The following is a 22,297-nucleotide window of genomic DNA, read 5'->3' as shown; positions in this document are numbered from 1 at the left end:
AGAGAGCACTGAGCTACGGCCCTTTTCCTGAGAGGACGGCTCCATGCTTTTTGGAGAATTAAAGTGCATAATAAACTACCAACCTGAAATTTAATATTTTTTTATTATAGCGGTGGGTGCATAGGAGATACTGTTTGGGCCATCTTTGCTCGGCTCCTTTCCACCCACCCACCCACCCCTCGACTCGCTTATTGGCAACTGTGTATTCATTTGCCTGCAGGCGCCACTAAGAGGAACAAGTCCTTTGCCATCCTTTCTGTCCCTCGTATTAATATTTGATACGATGTGTCGTAAACTGTTGCTCTCATAAACAGTATTAAAACCGTGGGTTGCTCTTAACCATCCCCCTTTGGCGGTGTGGCTGAATCAGAGACGCCATTTCCCACTGGGGGGCATTTTCATGGCAAAAGCTCAATGCGAGCTCTTTTGAGCTCACTGGAAGGCAGGAATATACAGAAAGTGTGGTATTGGCTGGCCTGCCATTTCTGAAGGAAATGCAATTTTGGGGGGCTCATTGGCAACACACTGACTACTATGGCACTGGCAGGTAAAGATGGACATCATGGGTTGGGCTTTTTTTAATAAAACAAAAGAGGAGGGCAAAATTCCAAGAGCTCTCGCTTTGTTTGCTATGTATTCAAGCTCTGGGAAAGAAAAACTCCTGCAAATCTGCAGTAGGATTGGAAATGAAACGGAGGAGGAAGAAGCGTTCACCTAGCTGTGGAAGGCACTGACTGGATAGCATCCATGACATCACAGACACACAAATATCCAGAGCCATTTTGCGCTTGCAGGTGAATAACCCACTATAACGACTTCTGCTTCAAATTAACCACTTAAGTATTAAAACAGATAAAAATATGATTAACAATTAAAACATCAACACGCACACACACACATTTAAAACTCAACAGGCCAAGAAGCTATGTAGTTTGAGGTGGAGAGTCATCAGTCACCAACGGTGCTTGTGGAACCACAATTATGTGCAGCATCCACCAATGCTGAAGATTTGGGAATGGGTAACATTTAGACACACGCTGCCATGAAAACGAAGTTTCTCTGCTGCAAGAGAAATTCTCTCCACTTCCAGTATTCTTCATGTCCTGAAGTCGGAAGACGCCTCTAAGATGGTTGGATCGCTAGCAACCACAAAGTAACAACCAGGCAATTACTGCATTAAAAATGTCAACTAGCAAGGCCCAAATAAAGCTGAACCTTCAATATTGTTCAGACCCATCAAGGATGACTTGCCTTGCCTACACCAAATTATTCTGTAAGCACGGGGACAGATTGCTGCTCCCTGGAGAGATATAAGCTCCCCGATATACAAGCTCTCTCTAAATTAAAATATTTCATAAAAAGGTTTACCACCAATGTGTTAAACTTGCAGATTATGGTCCAAACACATATACACATAGAAAAAAAAGATACTTCTTTTTTTTTTTTTACTATTTCCTGCAACTACTTTAATTAAATTCTGCATCAAAAACCACTTAAGCATTTGGTAAGCTATAAAGCAGCAGAATTTATATTCTCTGTGCATATATAAAAAGAAACCTGTCTTCATTTCACAGTGGGAACCCACAGCCATATCAGTGTGAATCAAACAGAGTTATGACATCTAATCAAGGCAAGGTTTCTATAGCAATGGCAAAGCGATTTCTTCAGACCTGGCTAACAGGCAGCTGATACGCAAACAGAGCACGCAATGCCTTTGCATGCCTTATATCTTGGGCATCCACAAAACAAAACTGAAAGCCTGAGAGGTACATTGATGTTTACTTTTATTTCATTTTTTTAAAAGATGGGGAACCGAGCTGAGGGTACAGGCAACTTTCCCAAAACCACCCATAACCCACAACTCTTTGCCATGCAGAATGGAGGCTGTGCAACTCGCAATCGCTTCTCCATAGGATTGAGAGAACTGCCTGAAAAGCATAGGTAGTTATGCAGGGGGGGGGCTGCAGGATGAATGGGTGGAAATAGCATCCCCCTACTTTCTCGAGCAGGATCGTGCATTAGATCTCAGTTCCTCCATGAGCAGGAGGAGCCCTTCCATTCATAAAAGGGACACTTTGGGCACAACCCATTGTCCCAAACATCCAGAAATAACACATGGCACAACATCATCACCCCCATATATTGTTAAGGACTTGCATAGAATCTTGTTAAACATTAAGAGTATTCCACACACACTTCAGAAACACATACTGCAGATTTGGGCGGCGGTGGGGGGAGGCAGATACACTGAGATTAAGAAACAGCAGCCCAGTTAAAACATCTTCTTCCGATTTTCTCAACAGCCTTTGTTCATTCTGCCTCACAAGTGTGGGTTCCCAACTCATTCCCAGGTTGCCCTACCCATGGTTTCCCATGATGCAAGGCCATTAAATGCTAGACCATGGTCTGAAGAGGGTTGATGAACCCTAGTTTGGAGAGTGGCTAACTTAGTTGGCACGAACCTCCATACTATGTTTTGAAAACGTGCCTCAAACCATGATGTGAGTTGGTACTGACAATAGCTTTCCTGGTAGGACAACGTGGTAAACTGTGGCTAGAGCACTTGGGAAAGGATGTGAGCTTCTGTGCCACATTCCCAAGCTAAACCATAGGATCATATGAAACTAATTTAGAATGGGCATGATGACGTGCCTACCTAGCCCTGCCTTCCCCAAGCCAGTGCCCTCCAGATGTTGTCGGACTAAAACTCTTGTCAGCCCCAACCAGCATGACCCCTCTGAGATATCAGGTTGAGAGAAGTCGATCAAGTCCTTTCCTTATATGGAGAGAGTGGCGGGGGAAACCCAGCCAGATGGGCAGGGTTTAAATAATAAATTAATAATAATAGTTGCTGCTATTATTATTATGAAAAGAAAAACTGTTAACGTACTAATTTTTAGCACACTCAAAGAGATTTATCATATATTTGCACATGCTTGTGAGGGGAAGTCACATGAAGTCAGGTGTTTGGCACTGCCCAGGCGGACAGATATCAAACCCGTTTACAGTGGTACCTCAGGTTAAAAGCTTAATTCGTTCTGGAGGTCCGTTCTTAACCTGAAATTGTTCTTAACCTGAGGTACCACTTTAGCTAATGGGGCCTCCCGCTGCTCCACGCCGCCGCCACACAATTTCTGTTCTCATCCTGAAGCAAAGTTCTTAACCTGAGGTACTATTTCTGGGTTAGCGGAGTCTGTAACTTGAAGCGTCTGTAACCTGAAGCGTCTGTAACCTGAAGCATCTGTAACCTGAGGTACCACTGTACTGAGCTGCAAATTTATTTTATGGATAAAATCTCACTGTGGAATTTCTCCCTAGTGGGGGGGGGGGGAAATCCCCACTGTACAAGACGGCTCTGAGTACGGGACCCTCACACATCCTTTTCTGTATAGGAGTCAAATCAGCCAGCAAGTGTGTTGGATAAAGGGGGATAACTGAAGCAAGAGAACGCGCAGCATTCCTAAATAGAGTTGTGTTCTGGCTTCCTGCTTGTTCAGCACTGCACGTTCCAATCGGCCTCTGAACGGCTGGACTGTGGCCTCATTACGCCAGAACTTAAACCTTTGGCATTTAATACCAGAGTGCATTATGTTGCAATGCTCTTTAGGGTGTGTACCTGCATGAGAGTGTAGGTGGGGGCAGGGAATCAGGAGGCGGAGGAGGGTTATTCCTAGACTTGTCATTATGATCTGACATCCCATAAAACCTGTTTTGCCTCCTGGGCAAAAGAGAGAAGGCGGCTGCGTAAAAACAGACAAGACTATTTTACGCTGCTGAATAGCATTCAACCTCCGTGTCATAATTGGACATGCGCATCTCCCTTGTCCCCTGCTTCTGAGTACCAGTGGCTCAAAATCACAGGAGCAGAGAGAACTCTTGTGCTTGAATCCTGCTTATGCGTTTTCCACAGGTATCTTGCTGGCCACTGTGAGAACGGGATGCTGGACTAGATGGGCCATTGGCCGGATCCTGCAGGCTCTTCCTATGTTCATGTTAGGTGGTATCTGCAGGAAACCCTCACCTGCAGAGCACAGTGATGGATTGGGTATCAGTGTCAGAAACACAAGAGATCTAATCTAATCGCCAAATGGCACATTAAACCTAGGTTACGGTCGCCAGTGGAATGTCTAGGCGCCTTCTTCCTCCACAATGAAGTTTGTTAGTATTATTATTCATTTCATTTCTATGCCGCTTTATATTTTATAGAACAAATCTCAACACATTAAAACATCAAACAGAACAATCCAGAATAAAACAAATTCAAGCTTCCAGGGAAAATATTTCAGATCCTTCTCTAAGGGGCATTTTGCACCCAGAGATCTCCACATGGTTGCAATTGGACCCGTGCAAAACACGCCTGGCAACTGTCTAACACTGTTCAGTATGTGAGACAATCTTTCCTTACCAACAGACTTACTCAAGAGTAAAGGTAAAGGTACCCCTGCCCGTATGGGCCAGTCTTGACAGACTCTGGGGTTGTGCGCCCATCTCACTTAAGAGGCCAGGGGCCAGCGCTGTCCGGAGACACTTCCGGGTCACGTGGCCAGCGTGACAAAGCTGCATCTGGCGAGCCAGCGGAGCACACGGAAACGCCGTTTACCTTCCCGCCAGTAAGCGGTCCCTATTTATCTACTTGCACCCGGGGGTGCTTTCGAACTGCTAGGTTGGCAGGCGCTGGGACCGAGCAACGGGAGCGCACCCCGCCGCGGGGATTCGAACCGCCGACCTTTCAATCGGCAAGCCCTAGGCGCTGAGGCTTTTACCCACAGCGCCACCCGCGTCCCGAGTTACTCAAGAGTAGACCCACTCAATTCATGAATATGATTGAGTTTGCTCCATTCTTTTCAATGAGTCGACTCAAAAGTATAACTCAGTGGAATACAACACTTTCGAAACAGACTTTTCTTTCCATGAACTTCTCTAAATTTCCTTTAAAGTACGGTAGTTGGGCAAACAGAATCGCAGTATTTTTTTAAAAAAAAAAAGGCTTTAGTATCACAACATTCTTACGCTACTAAATCACAATCATCATCCAAAGGCCTTCTGGTATTTCACAACAAGGCATTCTGAATCTTTATTTTCTTCCCCAAACGTCACAACCTCTAAACCAGGTGTGGAGATTCAGCTGGTGTCCGAACCTGGAACACAGAATCTCAGGCTGACATTTGACACAGATCTCATTACAACACCTGTGTGCTATGGGCGAGGAGAGAAATATGTTTCAGTTCTCATTTAAAGATAAATGCGCCTATTCATGCTTCTGAAACAACACAAGAAAAACTGAAGCACATCCATCCTTCAAAACTCACAATTCTTTGAATTTTGCAAGGCAGTTCTCTGGAGAAGTAATGTGTACAAAAATGCATGCGCTGGAGTAAAGTGTCCAATAAAAGGCATATATTAGTGAAAGCAACACCTGAAATTTAGGGGAAATTGCTCCACAAAATTTGTGTATTAGGCAAAGTTGCATACACACGTGTATCAGAAGAAATCTGTATTATAATGCTGATAAAAATACAGTATTTTTTAATGCAAACGGATGGGGAAATGTGAAGAACTGAAGTTAAGATTCGGGGGGGGGGGGGAGAGACTGGAAGAAACCAAAATAGCCAGATTTGCCCATCCCAACCAAAGACATAATTTCCACTTCCAATTTGACAATGGGTGTAGCCTGTAGGAACGGCTCCCGAACTCAAACGCAGACTCCCCACCTGAACGCAACGCACCGAATTTCATTCCAATGTCTAAACGCTCCAATCGAGGTAGACCAACAAACAGGAGAGAGAGCTTCGTTTGGCTCCGCCAACAGGCCCCCGAAACACTCATCCATTTAAAGCATATGTTCAAGGAAAATCCAAGAGGCGAGGAGCAAAAAGAGTTACCTTTGTTCCTTCTCTCCCTTTCCCTTTGTTCTCAGCAACTTCCACACATGTGCTACATTACGCTGCCCATCTCACCAGAGCTGCTGCTGAGATCAGAGGTCAGATTTAAATCCCAAAATGCAACTACAGACGGCCTATATTTGATTACAATGCTACATACACCGCCGTGTATCCAAGACAACTGGAGCATTATGTTCTCCTCGGGGATAAAAAAGGAGGGGGGGGGGAGAAGAAACCTGCCTCTTGGTCATAGTTAAGGCAAGCTGGCACATCCCTTAGCAGTCTCATCCCCGCTAGATGAGAAAGCGCATGCAGCTGTAGTGTTCATAGCACAAACCACCTGCCTTCTCTCTGGCTGCGCTGATGACAGACATAAGATTTTAAGAGCCAGTCCATCGCCCAAATAATAGGTGAGTTGCTTGGGCATGCTCTTGAAGACATCATGGTCCAGGTAGCTGCAGCACCTAGAAGCATCTTTTACCAACTGTGGCTGGTATATCAATGGTGGCTACTCCTGGATCGATATCACATGTCCACAGTGTCAAGACAAGACTGCTGTGATGCCCTTTGTGTTGGGCTTCACCTAGGCTGCTTGGGAGCTGCAACTGGTGCAGCGTGCTGCTTACTGGTCCACCCTATCGCCCCTCCTGAAGGAGCTTCCCCAGTTGCCAATTTGCTACTAAGCCAGGTTTAAGGCTCTGCTGTTGACTTATAAAGTCCTCCCGCAGAGATCCGGCAGGCAGCCTGAGCGTGGCGGATCCACCGGTAATATAAAAAGTTTCTGCTCATCCAGACAACTGTAGATTGTGGATTGCATTTACTCTCTGTTTTCTGGGTGAATTTTGCGACTTTTCCCCTATATATTTTAATTTGGTTTTTAATGTAACATTGTTTTAATCATGTGGTGCACTGCACTTGGGTACTCCACCAGAATAGCAGCATATAGAAATCCTTTTATAAATCAGCCAACTGCGTATGCCCAGCTTTGCAACTTGCATTTCAGCATCAGGTAGTGGAGATAGATATATATATATATATATATATATATATATATATATATGTCCTCTGCCTTGGCTCAGTATACCTGAAGGAGCGTCTTCACCCCCATCGTTCTGCCCGGACGCTGCAGTCCAGTGCTGAGGGCCTTCTGGCAGTTCCCTCACTGTGAGAAGCAAAGCTACAGGGAACCAGGCAGAGGACCTTCTCGGTAGTGGCGCCCGCTCTGTGGAACGCCCTCCCACCAGATGTCAAAGAGATAAACAACTACCTGACATTTAGAAGACACCTGAAGGCAGCCCTGTTCAGGGAAATTTTTAATGTGTGACATTTTAATGTATTTTTAATCTTTGTTGCAAGCCGCCCAGAGTGGCTGGGGAAACCCAGCCAGATGGGCAGGGTACAAATAAATTATTATTATTATTATTATTATTATTATTATTATTACACGCACACATACGCAAACAAACACACACACACACACAGTGGTACCTCTAGTTGCGGACTTAATCCGTTTCAGGGTGCCGTTTGAACCCCAAAAAGTCTGCAACTAGAGCACCTCTTCCACACGTGTGGGTACGATCGAGCGTTTCTGCACATGTGTGAAGCGCGCAGATTGCTTCTGCACATGCATGGGCGGCGAACCTCCGGGTTTGCCACATTTGTAAGCTGAAAGTCTGTAAGAAGAACGGAACGCAACACGAGGTATGACTGCATATATATGTAGCACATGTATGTTTATATACGGCCGTGCTTCATTGTATTCCACCAGCACTTCCCCCAGAATTAAAACACAATTACAAAACTGCTCTGGGGATTCCAGAGTGGAAGTGTGAAGATGCTGTTAAGAGCATTAGCAAACTGACATCCTTCACATCTGGTTTTTCTCTAGTTCAAATCAGCCACAATGGAAACATGAAAACCTGTTTTTCTTCACAACTCCCTCCAAGGAAAGGGGGGGGGGATACACTTTTACCCAACACAGTGTGTTGGCTTGGATTGTTACGATATCTCCAAGTTAGCTTCAGATTGGCAAACTTCCCCCTCCAATGTAGCCATGAAGAGGAGGTTGAAAACTTTTGGTTCCTTTTCATATTAACCACAGCTTGCCATGCCACCAGAACCTGACAACCTGTGATTAATCTTAAGTATGGTTTGTTGAAACAAGCCAAACTATAGTTTAGGAAGTTGGCTTTGTTTCAACTAACCATACTTAAACTTAATCAGTTTAGGGTTGGACGTCAAACTGTGGTTCATCCGAAACAGAAATTTTCTATCTTGTCCTCATGTCTGTGCCAGGAGATGAGGGAGAGTTCAAGTCTGGGGTTCACTTTGGCTTGCTCTTGCAACACTAAACCATGGTTTAAGGTAAAGGTAAAGGTACCCCTGCCCGTACGGGCCAGTCGTGTCCGACTCTAGGGTTGTGCGCTCATCTCACTTAAGAGGCCGGGAGCCGGCGCCATCCCAAGACACTTCCGGGTCACGTGGCCAGCGTGACGAAGCTGCTCTGGCGAGCCAGCACCTGTGCAGCACACGGAAACGCCATTTACCTTCCCGCTATAAAGCGGTACCTATTTATCTACTTGCACTTAGGGGTGCTTTCAAACTGCTAGGTGGGCAGGAGCTGGGACCGGGAGCTCACCCCGCCGCGGGGATTCGAACCGCCGACCATGCGATTGGCAAGTCCTAGGCACTGAGGTTTTACCCACAGCGCCACCCGCATCCCTCAAAACCATGGTTTAGTGCCAGTATAAATCAGGCTACTGAGGACACTGTCCTACAATACACACTGGATATCGAAGACAGTACTCACACCAAATTAAAGGGCAGGTTGTGCCAAAGTAAAACAAACACTGCTATGGAAATCAGGGAGTTTATATTATGAACAGATATGCATAGGGTTGCTCTGCAGATTACACGTTCAGCTCACTGTTGGTCTAAAAATTGAAGCAAGACTTAAGCCCAATTCCTTTCTTTTGATAGATACTGTTACGATGGAAGGGGCGCTTTATCCACGCTGTGTGCTAGACCTCTCCATAAAAGAGCACATCTACCGCATAATTAGAGCGCAAATAGGAGCAACCGAACACAGGCACCAACAATGCCTCTATTAATTAATCTGCCTTTATCCCCTTAAGCATTATTGTTCTCAAGCATTTTCCTAAGGGAAACCAACTGGATTTTCCCATTGTTGAGAACCATCTGTCTGCTACTACCTCCGGCAGGGTGGTTGAACGAGTGAAGCCACCCTGGATTGCCATGGTTTTCGGGAGAGGGGGGCTTTTGGGGGGGGGATGGTCGGCGAGTCTTGCTTATGCAGCTCAATATCTAATAGGAAATCATCTGTGTTGCAATCCGTACATTTGCAAACCTGCTCACCGGTTGGAAAGCCGCAAAGGGGGTGGAGGGCTTGGGAATTGGCAATGCCTGTAGTAGGGATCAACTTTTTAATTTAGCCACCTGGGCAAACTCCATATAGAATTGCCATTCACCGTCTGTGCATGCTTCAAGCTCGAAGCTGTACAAAGAGATCCTTTCTGTCCCTGCGCCTTATCTCTAATTCCAGCCACACTTTCATGTTCAAACTGCAAGGGCGCATGTAGATGGGCACTCGGATAGTCACAGCAGCTTCCCACACACTGTGGAACGTACACCCCTATCAAGAACAGTGACAGAAATTAGCCAGCCGTGTTTTACGGCTGGTGCAAGCCCAATTTCAACCACACGGAGATCTTTGGACGCCAGGTTGGCGACTGGGGAAAGCAAAATGCCCCTTGGAGAAGGATCTGTAATATTTTCCTCGAAGCTTGAATTTGTTTTATTCTGGTGTTATTTGACATTTCAGTGCTTTGAGGTTTGCTCTTTAAAATACAATGCGGTATAGAAATGAAATGAATAATAGTAATAATAAATCCCAGTGCTAAAAAGGGCCTAGGGTAGGCAAACTAAGGCCCGGGGGCCGGATCTGGCCCAGTCGCCTTCTAAATCCGGCCCGCGGACAGTCTGGGAATCAGCGTGTTTTTACATGAGTAGAATGTGTCCTTTTATTTAAAATGCATCTCTGGGTTATTTGTGGGGCATAGGAATTCATTCATTTTTTCCCCTTCAAAATATAGTCCAGCCCCCCACAAGGTCTGAGGTACAGTCATACCTTGGGTTAAATGTGCTTCAGGTTGAGCGTTTTCAAGTTATGCTCCGCGGCAACCCAGAAGTAACAGAGCACGTTACTTCTTGGTTTCGCCGCTCGCGCATGCGCAGACGCTCAAAATGATGTCACACGCATGTGCGGAAGTGGCAAAATGTGACCCACGCGCACGTCTTAAGTTCTACTCAGGATGTGAATGGGGCTCCGGAACGGATCCCGTTCACATCCAGAGGTACCACTGTACACTGGACTGGTCCCCTGCTGAGAAAGTTTGCTGACCCCTGGCCTAGACATTCCATTGTGGTGACCATAAGGTGCCATTTGGTGATTATATATATATATATATGCTTAAGAGCCAATCTATACCTGCAGGGAAGACATTTGGTGCTGAGTGCCTGGGATCGTACAATTTCATGGTGGGGCAGGTGCATGGCTGGGGGAGAAGCCGTGTTGGAAACGCAGATATGTAAGCCAAGCACCAAATAGCACCTCAAACCTAGGTTACGGTCACCACAACAGAATGTTTATTCGTCAGGGGCTTGAGCTAGACACCCCTTTCCAGCGCTACAATACTACAATTCTGTGATTCTATGATCTCAACTACATTGCTTGGCTGTAGCTTGCTCGTAAAACAATTTGCTTGTCCCTGTATGCAAGAAGGAGAAACCAACACCACGGAAATGGAAATGGACCAAAGGCAGAGGTTTTCAAACTGTGGTCTGTGAGTTCTGCTTGGGTAGCCTGCAGAAAGGCTGCAGCACAGTCAGAAATACCTGTATTCAGCCCTATACTTATTTTCCTTGATATGATGCCTGGAGGACTGAGATGCCCAGCAAGGGGTCCATGATTCTCTCAGCAGTACAGAAGCACAAGATTTGTGTCTTTTGCTATGCACAAGTCTGCTGGCTCGATGGAGATATCAGTCGCCAACATGGCGCACAGAAATCTTCACGTAGTCGCAGTTGGACCCGCACTAGTAGAAAACGTGCCCGGCGCCCAGGGAATTTTGAACACTGGGGATAAGTTGGGTATCATTTTCTTAAATGCTCCATTAAAAAACAACAAGAAGTTTGGCAGAGAGAAGCCTAGTCCCAGAAACAAGAACCCTCTCTGCCTTTCCAGGGGCAGGGAAATTTCTATATGGAAGTGCAGCCCCCAAATTCCCTACTTTGCCATTTCTCTCAGACCTCCGAGATTTTCAAAGCATATATATATCTACACCTTTTGGAAGACTGCAAGGCTTTTCTATACGAAGAAAGGTTCAGCTGACAGAAGGCTGGGGTTTTTGATATTTATGTTTTTAATCTAGATGTTAATAGAACTGTAAATATATATTTGTGCTTGTTAATCTGTTACTACTGCGCCCTCCGGGGCATCCATAACTGGGTGAGCTCCAAGTGCAAATAAAAATTAGCAGCACAAGCCAGGCTTATTTTAGCCAGGCTATTCCCGTTTATATGGGCTCCTTTAACATTTTACTCAGGTGGATTCGTGTAAGTAAAGAAGCAGAGGCTTCACACCTTCCTCGAGAAACCAGGTTAGGATTACAATGAAGGGCACCACTGTCACCATAGCTGAAATGGTTCTGCATGGGTGTGTTTGTTTTCTTAATTTACTGCTGCAGGAAATGGCTACTTGAAGAGCCGAAGTCCACTGTATTTAACACGCAGGAATGAGGGGTGGGGAGAGAGCAAATCATGGTGCAGAGCATTCCGACATTATTTCTGGAGATATATTTTTCATAACAATAATTGAGATTTCTTACCTGCCTTCCCTCCCACCATGGATTCCTCAGACAGGTGACAACCATTTAAAACACATGTTTTAAAATGTTAAAACAGGTTGCGATCAAGAGAATAAGGTGGGTCTTAAGATGTATCTATCTCAGGTGCCCAAGGTCAGAGGAAGAAGAGGGGTACCTTCCGCCGTATGATGAATACAGTGGTACCTCAGGTTACTTATGCTTCAGGTTACATACGCTTCAGGTTACACACTCCGCTAACCCAGAAATAGTGCTTCAGGTTAAGAACTTTACTTCAGGATGAGAACAGAAATCAGGCTCCGGCGCCGCAGCAGCAGCAGCAGCAGGAGGCCCCATTAGCTAAAGTGGTGCTTCAGGTTAAGAACAGTTTCAGGTTAAGAACGGACCTCCGGAACAAATTAAGTACTTAACCTGAGGTACCACTGTACAAAGAATATGCAATACAAAGAATATGCCAAACGATGCCACAGAGGCCTGCTCTCTGCTTGCTACCTCCCAAATTTCTGAAGGCAACAGATCTACCAAGAGGAACCACTCTGATGAGTTTAACATCCAAGATGGCCTGAGGAAAGGAGGTGGCGTTTCATATTTTGGACATAAGTCATTTTAGGGCTTTAAGCGCTATTTAAACAGCTACAGCAGTAGCTTCCTACAACTCGTATCTATCCAGCCCCAGAGAGGCTTAGTGTGGTTGTATCCCATTGAGCTGGGATTGAGGAGACCCCAGAGGAATCTGGAAATTAAAAACATCTGCTTTAATCTGTGTTTTTTATCTTATTTAAAAAAATATTTAAAATAGCAATAAGGCAACAGCAGATTTTAAACCATTTTAAATAGCTGCTTTTAACCGTTTTGTCATTCAAGCCTTTTTTGTAAGATGCTTTGAGAGGTTTTTAAAAATAAAATAAGTGGTGTAAATAAGTTTTATGGATCAGTAGGAAGTCTAAGTTCCAATCTGGTCAATTCTCCCCCACACCCTTTTTATTATATTGTTTTTTTTAAAAAAATATGCATTTATTAAATAAATTTGCAAATACCATTAAAAGAAAAGGCAAATTCACAGCACACCAGTGTCTTTTGACAGCCACAACATGTGTAACAACTTTTACTCCTCCTTAACTCCTGTTCCTGCATCAATTTTATCAAATTCGTAATTCCTAAAAGGGAATATTTACCGTATCATTTTTAAAAAAATAAAATTCTCAAAACCATTTTAGTCCATTCAGCATACCAACTCCAATAACAGAGTTAGAACACAGCCACTGTTGCAAGTAGCCACTGACAGCTGTATCTCCCATGAGTTTGAACAAACCCCACCCAAAATTTCAAAATTCGCTCCAGAGCCCAAACAGGTTACAGGTTACCAAGTCAGGAAACATGGCAGAGCTGCAGAGCACATGGCTCAGAAGAAGCTAAGATGCTGACCCAACATTCGGCATACCCCCTGGACTTTTGAAGAGCAGGGTGGGCACCATCACTTGACATCGTCATCCCAAGGCTCAGGACTAAGCAAGCAAGCCCTTTTCCAAGTGGGCTGAGCCTGTGAAGATAGTTTGAACCAGTTCATTGTCAGGTTTATTGCACTGCGCCTCCTGAGGCAGGTGACCCTGTACTAGCAGGGGCTGGTACCACATTGACCAGCTGAGACATGATGCCTGGGCAAGGCACTTGGCCCTTTCCACGAGTCCTGGTTGCTTCCCAATCCACCAGGCCCCACTGTAGGGTTGGCGTCTTCTGACAATGGCCACTTCCCACTCCCTTGGACCCCTCTCCTGGGTCAAACTCCTCCAGTTCTCTCTCTTTCCACATCTGAACACTCTCACCAAGTCCGTCTCCACGGGGCTCATGGCAATGAGTTCTAGTATAATAATGAAAGGGGGGAAACTGCTCTATCGGCTTTCTTGCATAATTTTATACACCTTTAGCAAGTCCCCTCTTCCTTGCTTTCCCCCCTAAACTAGGAAGTCCCCTACACTGCAAATTTTGTTGCTCTAGCCCCCTATCAAAATATATTGTCGCCCCCACAAAGTGTTTTAAGCAGGCATAGGCAAACTCGGCCCTCCAGATGTTCTGGGACTACAATTCCCATTATCCCTGACCACTGGTCCTGTTAGCTAGGGATGATGGGAGTTGTAGTCCCAAAACATCTGGAGGGCCGCATTTGCCTATGCCTGGTTTTAAGAGCCTGCGTTTTTTTCCTAATTCTTCCCACTTTTTATATCCACGCGACAAGGGCATTCCTGGGTGTATGAAGAGCACGAAACTGAAGTATTATTGAATAATCCCTTAATGAGATAAAAGCTACTATTACAGAGATGAGGAATCTGTGGGGCCTTCTGGTGCTGCTGAACTTCAATCCACATCCACTCTGTTAGCCAAGCTGGTTGTGGCAGCTGGAAATTGGACTCCAAAATCCACTAGAGGGACACAAGTTTCCCCAGCCCCTGTTCAACACAAGCCCCATGATGCAAAAGAGCAGCGTTCAAAATTAGCCAGGCGCCAGGCGCATTTTGCACCTGGCTATCGGCCACTTGTGACCAAGTGAAGATGGTCGGGCGCCAGGATGATGCCTGACATCTCCACCAACTGGAGTTGCAGCCTTGGGGATCCCTGGATCTTGATTGTTTTCACACAATAATACCACATCCTGTAGAATTATATCAATTCTATTTCATCTGCACAATCAGAATGAATTTCAGGAACCACAAAGTCGTATTGAAAAAGATGACTTTTGAACTAGACTTTCCGTTTTGGCGACTGCAATCCTGATTTAATGAGCCATTTGTCGCTTAGCTTATACAGTGGTACCTCGGGTTAATTCGTTCCGGAGGTCCATTCTTAACCTGAAACTGTTCTTAACCTGAAGCACCACTTTAGCTAATGGGGCCTCCTGCTGCCGCCGCGCCGCCAGAGCACGATTTCTGTTCTCATCCTGAAGCAAAGCTCTTAACCTGAAGCACTATTTCTGGTTTAGAAGAGTCTGTAACCTGAAGCGTATGTAACCTGAGGTACCACTGTATATCCGAGTTTCTAACACCGCAAAATTGGTTGAAGTGCTGTACTGAGAAAACTGGACAGCCTCCCCCAAATACAAAAAAAAACACAAAACGGATGCTATCATCTAGAGACTCGGAAGCACTTTTTTATCCCAGTCCAGCCAATATATTGACCCTTTATAACCTCATGTAACAGTTCTGCCTGCGGCCTAGAACGGAAACACCATCATTTTGCCAGTAAAATACTATTACCCCTACAGGAAAAGATAAGGTTGGCTGTGGAAAGGCAGAAGATCCTATCAAGGTGCTCAACACAACAATGTAAGTAGACCAGAATAATATAATTCACATGCATCCAATGCACTGAGGAAGCTGCCTGCGAGTTTACCTTTTCTGTCTAGACTGAGCGGCAAGATCAGACAACATGAAGCTGAGAGAGAAGGAATTCTGACGCAAGGTCACGTGATAAGACTTCTGGTATAGCACTTCCCATGCTCTGAATTCTAGTCGCTTTTAAAAAAAGGATATCCTGTACAAGTCATTTTTGCCACAAGATACACACAGCTAGTTTTGCATTGCGACAATACAGCTATTCCTGCTCCTCATTTCAGACATTTTATATACCGTATATACTCGTGTATAAGCCGACTTTTTCAGCACATTTTTAATGGGGGGAGAGAGAAGCCCCCTCTGCCGTGGGCACTCCGGCCCACCAGGAGGTTTGTCGTGTGGTGAGCCAGCTTATACTCGAGTCAATGAGTTTTCCCAGTTTTTTGTGGTAAAATCAGGTGCCTTGGCTTATATTTGGGTCGGCTTACACTCGAGTATATACGGTACTTAAGATATAACAAGAGAAAGAGTTTGTAAAGTTATGGAACAATGAAAATAAGATGCCTGAAGGTGGTTCGCCATAATGGCTTTTGCCAGGCAACACATATTTCGCAGACACAGCTATCAGTCACAACTTGCGACCCATACTTGCCCAAAGTCCTGAAGGCCCAATTATCGATTTGCCTCTGGGGAAGAGAGAGAGATGATGCGGGAGAAAGGACAGTGCAGAAGGCAATCCTGCTCCCGTTTATCTGGGAGCAAGTCTCATTTAATTCAAAGGGCTCTACTTCTGAGAAGACATGTCTAGAACTGCATGGTAAATAGGCAGAAACCCAGCACTGTGACCCTTGCTTGCCCCTCATGGGTTTTGCATCAACTACAGTGGTACCTCGGGTTACATACGCTTCAGGTTACAGACTCCGCTAACCCAGAAATAGTGCTTCAGGTTAAGAACTTTGCTTCAGGATGAGAACAGAAATCGTGCAGTGGCAGCAGGTGGCCCCTTTAGCTAAAGTGGTGCTTCAGGTTAAGAACAGTTTCAGGTTAAGAATGGACCTCCGGGACGAATTAAGTACTTAACCTGAGGTACCACTGTACATGGAACCTGACTGAAGCTCACGGACCACAGTTTGGGACCCTGCGGCATAGAGGACAGGAGGCACGACGCTTTGCTAGAACCAGGTCTGCATGCGCCTATCTGAGCCACGAAATCATTTCTGCTTGTGCCATTTGTGTTGCTTGCTGCCTATTCCGTACCATAAACTAATTGATGGCTACAATGGAGAAGCTGAGTTTGCGTTTGTATCTCAACCTGCATGCGCTGGCATTATCTTTGCTTCCTATTGGTCCCCATCCCACTCCGCAAGATCACAACCAAGATGGACACTTTCTTGACCAGGAAGGAAAAGGGAAATATCCCCTCTTGCACTTGCTAGCAGGGATCATGGCCATTTTTACAAAGGGATAATCCTCAGTTGAAGACCACCTGGTGGAGACTCACATCTTCTATTTGTGGGTTGGAATGAAATCGAGAGCTCGTTAAAAGCACATCTTCTCTCTTGTGGTGGGCAGGACTGGAAGTCAAGAAGGTGTCAGAAGCTTAACAAGGTGCCTTTAAACTTTTGTGAATACAGTACCGGCTTCTCTGCTAAGAAGAGGTGGGGGCGAGAGATTCCCCACCCCCCACCCCCAGTTTCCACCCACCTATTTAAATAAGCTAACCCATAGCATATAGACAGACGTGATCTGGCTGACAAAGTGCACTTGGATGCTCAAAAAGCTTTCAACAGAGTACCTCACCAGAAACACCAGAGTAGGAGTCACGGGATAAGAAGAGATGTCCTAGTGGATCAAGAACTGGTTATATAGCAAGAGAGTAGGAATAAATGGAGAGCTCTCCTGATGGAAGGATGTAGAAAGTTAGGGTGGCCATATTCCCAAAAGCAAAAATCCGGACAAAGTTGAGTTGATTATTATTATTAGTTTTGTTTTTGCTGGAAGTTGTTGGCCTTTTTACTGAATGATTTAAAATGTATATATTAAAACCCCCCCCCTTGCCATACGTCTGGGTTTCCCCAGACATTTTGCCAATTTGCCGAAAATCCGCCCGGACGCCATTTTCCTGCCCAATTCCCAGACATATGGCAGCCCTAAGAAAGTAGAGTCCCCCAAGAATCAGTATTGGGACCTATGCTTGATTCATAAACCATCTAGAGTTAGGCGCAAGCAATTAGGTGGCCAAGTTCGTTGATGATATGAGTTGATAGAGAACAAAAAGAGATTGGGAAGAGCTCAAAAGGCATCTCTCCAAACTGAGTGAACGAGCAACAAAAAGGTGAATGCAATTCAATGTAAAGAAGTGTAAAGTGATGCGTGTCTGGGAGGAAACATCTTAATTTCACATATACGCTCATGGGGTTATGAACTGGCAGTGGCTGACCAAAAAACGGGACCTTGGGTTCATAGAGGACAGCTTGATGAAAATGTCAGCCCAGTGCACTAGGGATCATTAGGAAAGGAAAATAAAACCACTGTTACTATAATGCTATTATTACACAAATCTTTGGCAGAACCACATTTGGAGTACAGTGTACAGTTCTGGTTGCCTCACCTCAAAAAGGAGTTGGAAAAGGCTGAGAAAAGGGCAAGCAAAAGGGTCAAGGGACAGCAGCCTCTTGAGTTCAAGGAAAAGAGGTGTAAGAGGAGCCAGGATGGAAGCACAGAAAATTGTGTGGCACTAAGAAAGTGGGATGCGGGTGGCACTGTGGGTAAAACCTCAGTGCCTAGGACTTGCTGATCACAAGGTAGGCGGTTCGAATCCCCGCGGCGGGGTGAGCTCCCGTCGTTCGGTCCCAGCTCCTGCCCACCTAGCAGTTCGAAAGCACCCCTAAGTGCAAGTAGATAAATAGGGACCGCTTTCTAGCGGGAAGGTAAACGGCGTTTCCGTGTGCGGCACTGGTGCTGGCTCGCCAGTTGCAGCTTCGTCACGCTGGCCATGTGACCCGGAAGTGTCTCCGGACAGCGCTGGCCCCTGGCCTCTTAAGTGAGATGGGCGCACAACCCTAGAGTCGGTCACGACTGGCCCGTACGGGCAGGGGTACCTTTACCTTTACCTTTAAGAAAGTGGATAGAGAAAATATCTTCTCCCACTCTCATAACACTAGGAAGTCATGGACATCCAAAGAAGCTGGGAGATTCAGGACAGGTAATAGAAAGTACCGGTACTTCTCATGCAGAACCTGCTCCCCCAGGAGGCAGTGAGGGCCACCAGCTTGGATGGCTTTAAAAGAGGATTTTGGTGGAAAGGGCTATCAATGTCTACCAACCACAGTGTCTGTGTTCTGCTTCTGTGGTCAGAGGCAGCATGTTTCTGAATTCCAGCCGGAGGAAAGTGCTCTTGTGCTTGGTTCCTGCTTGTGGGCTTCCTACAGGGATCTGGTTGGCCACTGTGAGAACAGGATGCTGGACTAGGTGGGACATTGGCCTGATCCAGCAGGTACTTCTTATTTTGTTCAGAAATTTAAATTAAAAAACAAAAAATCAGCATCATGCACCATGGGCATGAGCCAGTTCGGAACTGATTTTGCATCCCACCGATTTCATTGGGGAAGTTTAGCGTCTTGAACTCTCCCCTACTGAAATCAGTGGGAACGGAAGGAGCTTAATTTCAGTTGCAACCCTAAACACACATTTACCTGGGAGTCAGGTCCCATAGAACTTAGACCAGGGGTCAGCAAACTTTTTCAGCAAGGGGCCGGTCCACTGTCCCTCAGAGATTGTGGGGACCCAGACTATATTTTGGGGGGAAAATATGAACGAATTCCTATGCCCCACAAATAACTCAGGGATGCATTTTAAATAAAAGCACACATTCTACTCATGTAAAAACACGCTCAGTCCCAGACCATCCGTGGGCCGGATTCAGAAGGCGACTGGGCCGGATTCGGCCCCCAGGTCTTAGTTTGCCTACCCATGACTTAGAATAATAGAACTGTAGAGTTGGAAGAGACCCCAAGGCCAAGGCAGCCCCACAATCATCTGGGTTTCCCTCCTGGTTGTCCAAAACATCTGGAAAAGACCTAAGCACAAATTCCCTTATTGGCAAAGGGCGAAAAAGTAATTTTTTACCTGAGCATGACTCCGCAGAAAATAAACAGAGAAAGGAAATATTTTTAAAGGCCACTTTTTGCCCTTGAGATACATTAGAACAAAAAAAGACCACCACAAATGCATTTCATGTTTTCTACAGGGTTTGCTCACTACCCTCCCATTTATTAAAATATCTCAGCCACTTTCCCCGCGGGCGTATGACCCTCAAAGCAGCTTACAACCATCCAACCAAAAGGTGCAATTAGCCACTGCCAAAAACAACAACAAACACCACCAAGATATAATTTGTAACATTAACAAACACCTTTCAAAAAAACACACACATGTCCACCGAAGTTAAAAACCCAGTGGGAGGAGCAACAGAACCAGCACCCCCCCCCTCAAAGCAATGCAACTTATTCCTATTTGCAGGAAGCATTGCACAGGATTTCTGCAAACCAGGAGTTCCCAAGTGCACATTTAGGGCTGTTAACTAAGGGAAAGAAAAAAAGAGAAGAGTGCTGATTGTTGCCTCCCTAACCCTTTCACAGCGCATGCATATGGGGGGGGGGGTTTGACACATACTGAAGCGTGTTTAAAATTCTCTGCGCGCTGTCCCCCTATTCTCTCTATGCCTGCACATATTTAGGCGTTGGGGGGCGGGGAGTGTACTCCCAATTGTGCCAGTTACAGAACGGGAGGAGGAGGGGGAGGTTAATGTTATTTAGTGCGGCTTGATCGATCCCATACAAAAGGGTCCAAGTTTTTTCAGAGGATTGGGGGGGGGTCTTTTCTCCGTTGGCTTGAATCTCTTGCGCTCGCATTCAGCGTCCGGAGAGTTTGCATTTTCTAAGCAGGAGCGCGGGGGGGGGGAGAGATGGGAGGCAGGACTAAAGCGCAGAGGGGGGCACCTTTTCTTACGCCTGCATGCAAGAGGAGGAGGAGGGGGCGGCGGCGGCGTTGCAGACTTTACGCCGGGCTTTGTGCCGGGCTGCTAACGCGCAGCCACCCACACGCTCGCGGAGCCGCCCGGGTGACCCCGTGGCCGCCTTTCCCCGGCGAGAGGCTTTGCCAGCCACGTGGCTGTCACAATCCTGAACCAAAATGGGGGAGGCTGGAGGAAGGAGGGACGGAGCAAGCCGGGAGAAAAATCTCTTTTTCTTTTCTAAGGGGTTATGGGGAGAAGGGAAGAATTCACTTAGTTGCATTTTGAAAAACTTCCAAAGCAGGTGAACTTTTTTGTGCGCACGCGGGATGTCTTGCTCCCTTTCAACTTCGTGACGACGGAAAGAAAGATCGAGCCAGTCACTCTCACCCGGAAGCGGGGAAGATTTATTAAAAGAATACGGACAGCAAAAGGGCACACAAGCGTCTTAGCAAAAGCCCAAGCGCGCACGCATCATATTTAGTGGGGGGCCTGGTGGAACCGCACAAGCAGCGCTTGAGGATGAAGCTAACTCCAAAAGGAGGCGGAAGGGCGCGTGCACAACGGCAAAGCTACCTGGTTAAAGGGGTGTGCGTGTTTGTAGCAAAAGTCTAGGGCAGGAAGAGGGACAAGGGTCAGAGGAAAGGGGGGACTGGTGAGGGAGGAGATCGGAGCCCCTCCAGTGAAACGCCACCCTCGCCTGCCTGCCCCAGATGCCACCTTCGTCTCTCCACCGCCCAAGGGAGCCCGGACCACTTCACTGAAGGAGGAGCACATTATATCAGAACACACAGCTCTAAAGTGGTCAGTAGGAAGGTTAAAAAATAAATCAGATTTGGGTCCCACTAAGTCCACCTATCTCTCGAGGGGCGTATTTAGAGACTCAGGTCCGACAGAGAGAGAGAGCTTTGGCTGCATCCAACCTTCTTGTTCCATTCACTCCTCCCAACGCCCCACATAAACAGGTCAGACCCAGATCTGGCAGTCAAGCTTTTTATACATTCACACACACGACTGGCTTGGGCAGAAACCCTTTTTCACCACCCACAAGAAAATCCCTCGTTCTCCTCTCCAATGTCCTCCTCTCCAGTTTCGAGCATTTATCTTCCCTTCTCCAAGTCGCACACCCCTGACTCCGGAACACGAATGTCTGTTCACACACACACACACACCAACTTGCAGGCACAACCCTCAAGAAAGACACGCGTACTCCAGTTCTGACACCAACTCAAACCTCCTCACCTTTCCTCTGATCTCCAGCCGCCCTAGATCCCAAGCTCGCCATGCATCTTGAAGCCAAAGGGAACTCAGCTGGAGGCGCGCGCGCACACATATACCCACAATATATTTTGTGTGTGTGTGTGTGTGTGTGTGTGTGTGTGTACACACAATACATACACACACACACACAGAGCACAATTTAAGCCTCCGCGCTGCACAGACACACACCAGACGTCAAGGGAGGGAGAGAATGAAACAAAAATACACCAGCAAAACACAACTGGAAGTAGTCGCTGCTGAAATCGGGAAGGGAAGACAAGTGAGAATTAAAAAGCTAGAAGTAGAAAAAGAAATCGGAAGGAGGGGGGGAGAAACCCAGGGGTTGGAAAGAATAAATTTAAGAAGAGAGGTGTATGTATCTCTTAGCCACCCCCAGCTCCCCACCCCACCCGCATCCCTCGACCCGAGATAGTTAATAAAGGAGAGGTTCCGACTCACTGTACGCATGAAGCTCGCGCAAAGGGGGAGGGGGCAGCAATATGGCAGCGAGGGGGGGAAATGTGTCAGGAATCAGCAGCTGCTGCTGCCGCCGCCGCCGCCGCTGCCTCTGGCTTCCCTTGCCCTGCGCAGCAGCAGCAGCGGCGACGCCGCCCCCTCCCTCGCCGTCTCCCCATAGCAACAAGGCGCCCCGGCCGCCGACGGCTCCTCCTCTCGCTCCGCCCGCCCGCCTGCACAGCCTCCGGGCGCGCAACCGGCCCCCTTTTTCCCCTCCCCTCGCGGCGGTGGCACCGCCCCCTCGGCAAAGCGGCCGAGTCCATTGCAAGCGGAAGGGGTGGGCCGGCGCGAAGTTGGGGGGTGGGGTATGCGGAGGGCAGGGGTCGTCGCTGGTGCGCGCGGGGCACATGGCACGCGGGAGCTCGCTGCAAAAAAGGGGGTGGGGAGGAAGGGTTT

At 46.7% G+C, this 22,297-nt stretch overlaps 1 protein-coding gene across 4 annotated transcripts in view; it reads right to left on the bottom strand.

The window, feature by feature from the left end:
* FOXN2 (forkhead box N2) overlaps window positions 1-22,070 on the bottom strand; it is a 47,679-nt gene extending 25,609 nt beyond the window's left edge. The window contains exon 1 of one of the 4 annotated variants that reach the window (XM_053383575.1): window positions 21,845-22,070. The gene's annotated coding sequence lies outside the window, so the exon portion shown is untranslated. Of the gene's footprint in view, window positions 1-714; window positions 742-21,367; window positions 21,464-21,844 lie in introns of those variants that run through there. The other 3 variants (XM_053383578.1, XM_053383576.1, XM_053383577.1) reach the window with 3 other exon arrangements.
* Window positions 22,071-22,297: the final 227 nt, after the last annotated feature.

Source organism: Podarcis raffonei, chromosome 3 (assembly GCF_027172205.1).
Source record: "Podarcis raffonei isolate rPodRaf1 chromosome 3, rPodRaf1.pri, whole genome shotgun sequence".
Classification (NCBI taxonomy): Eukaryota; Metazoa; Chordata; class Lepidosauria; order Squamata; family Lacertidae; genus Podarcis; species Podarcis raffonei.
Note: the sequence above shows the minus strand (reverse complement) of the source record. Positions and strands in the feature narration are given on the sequence as shown.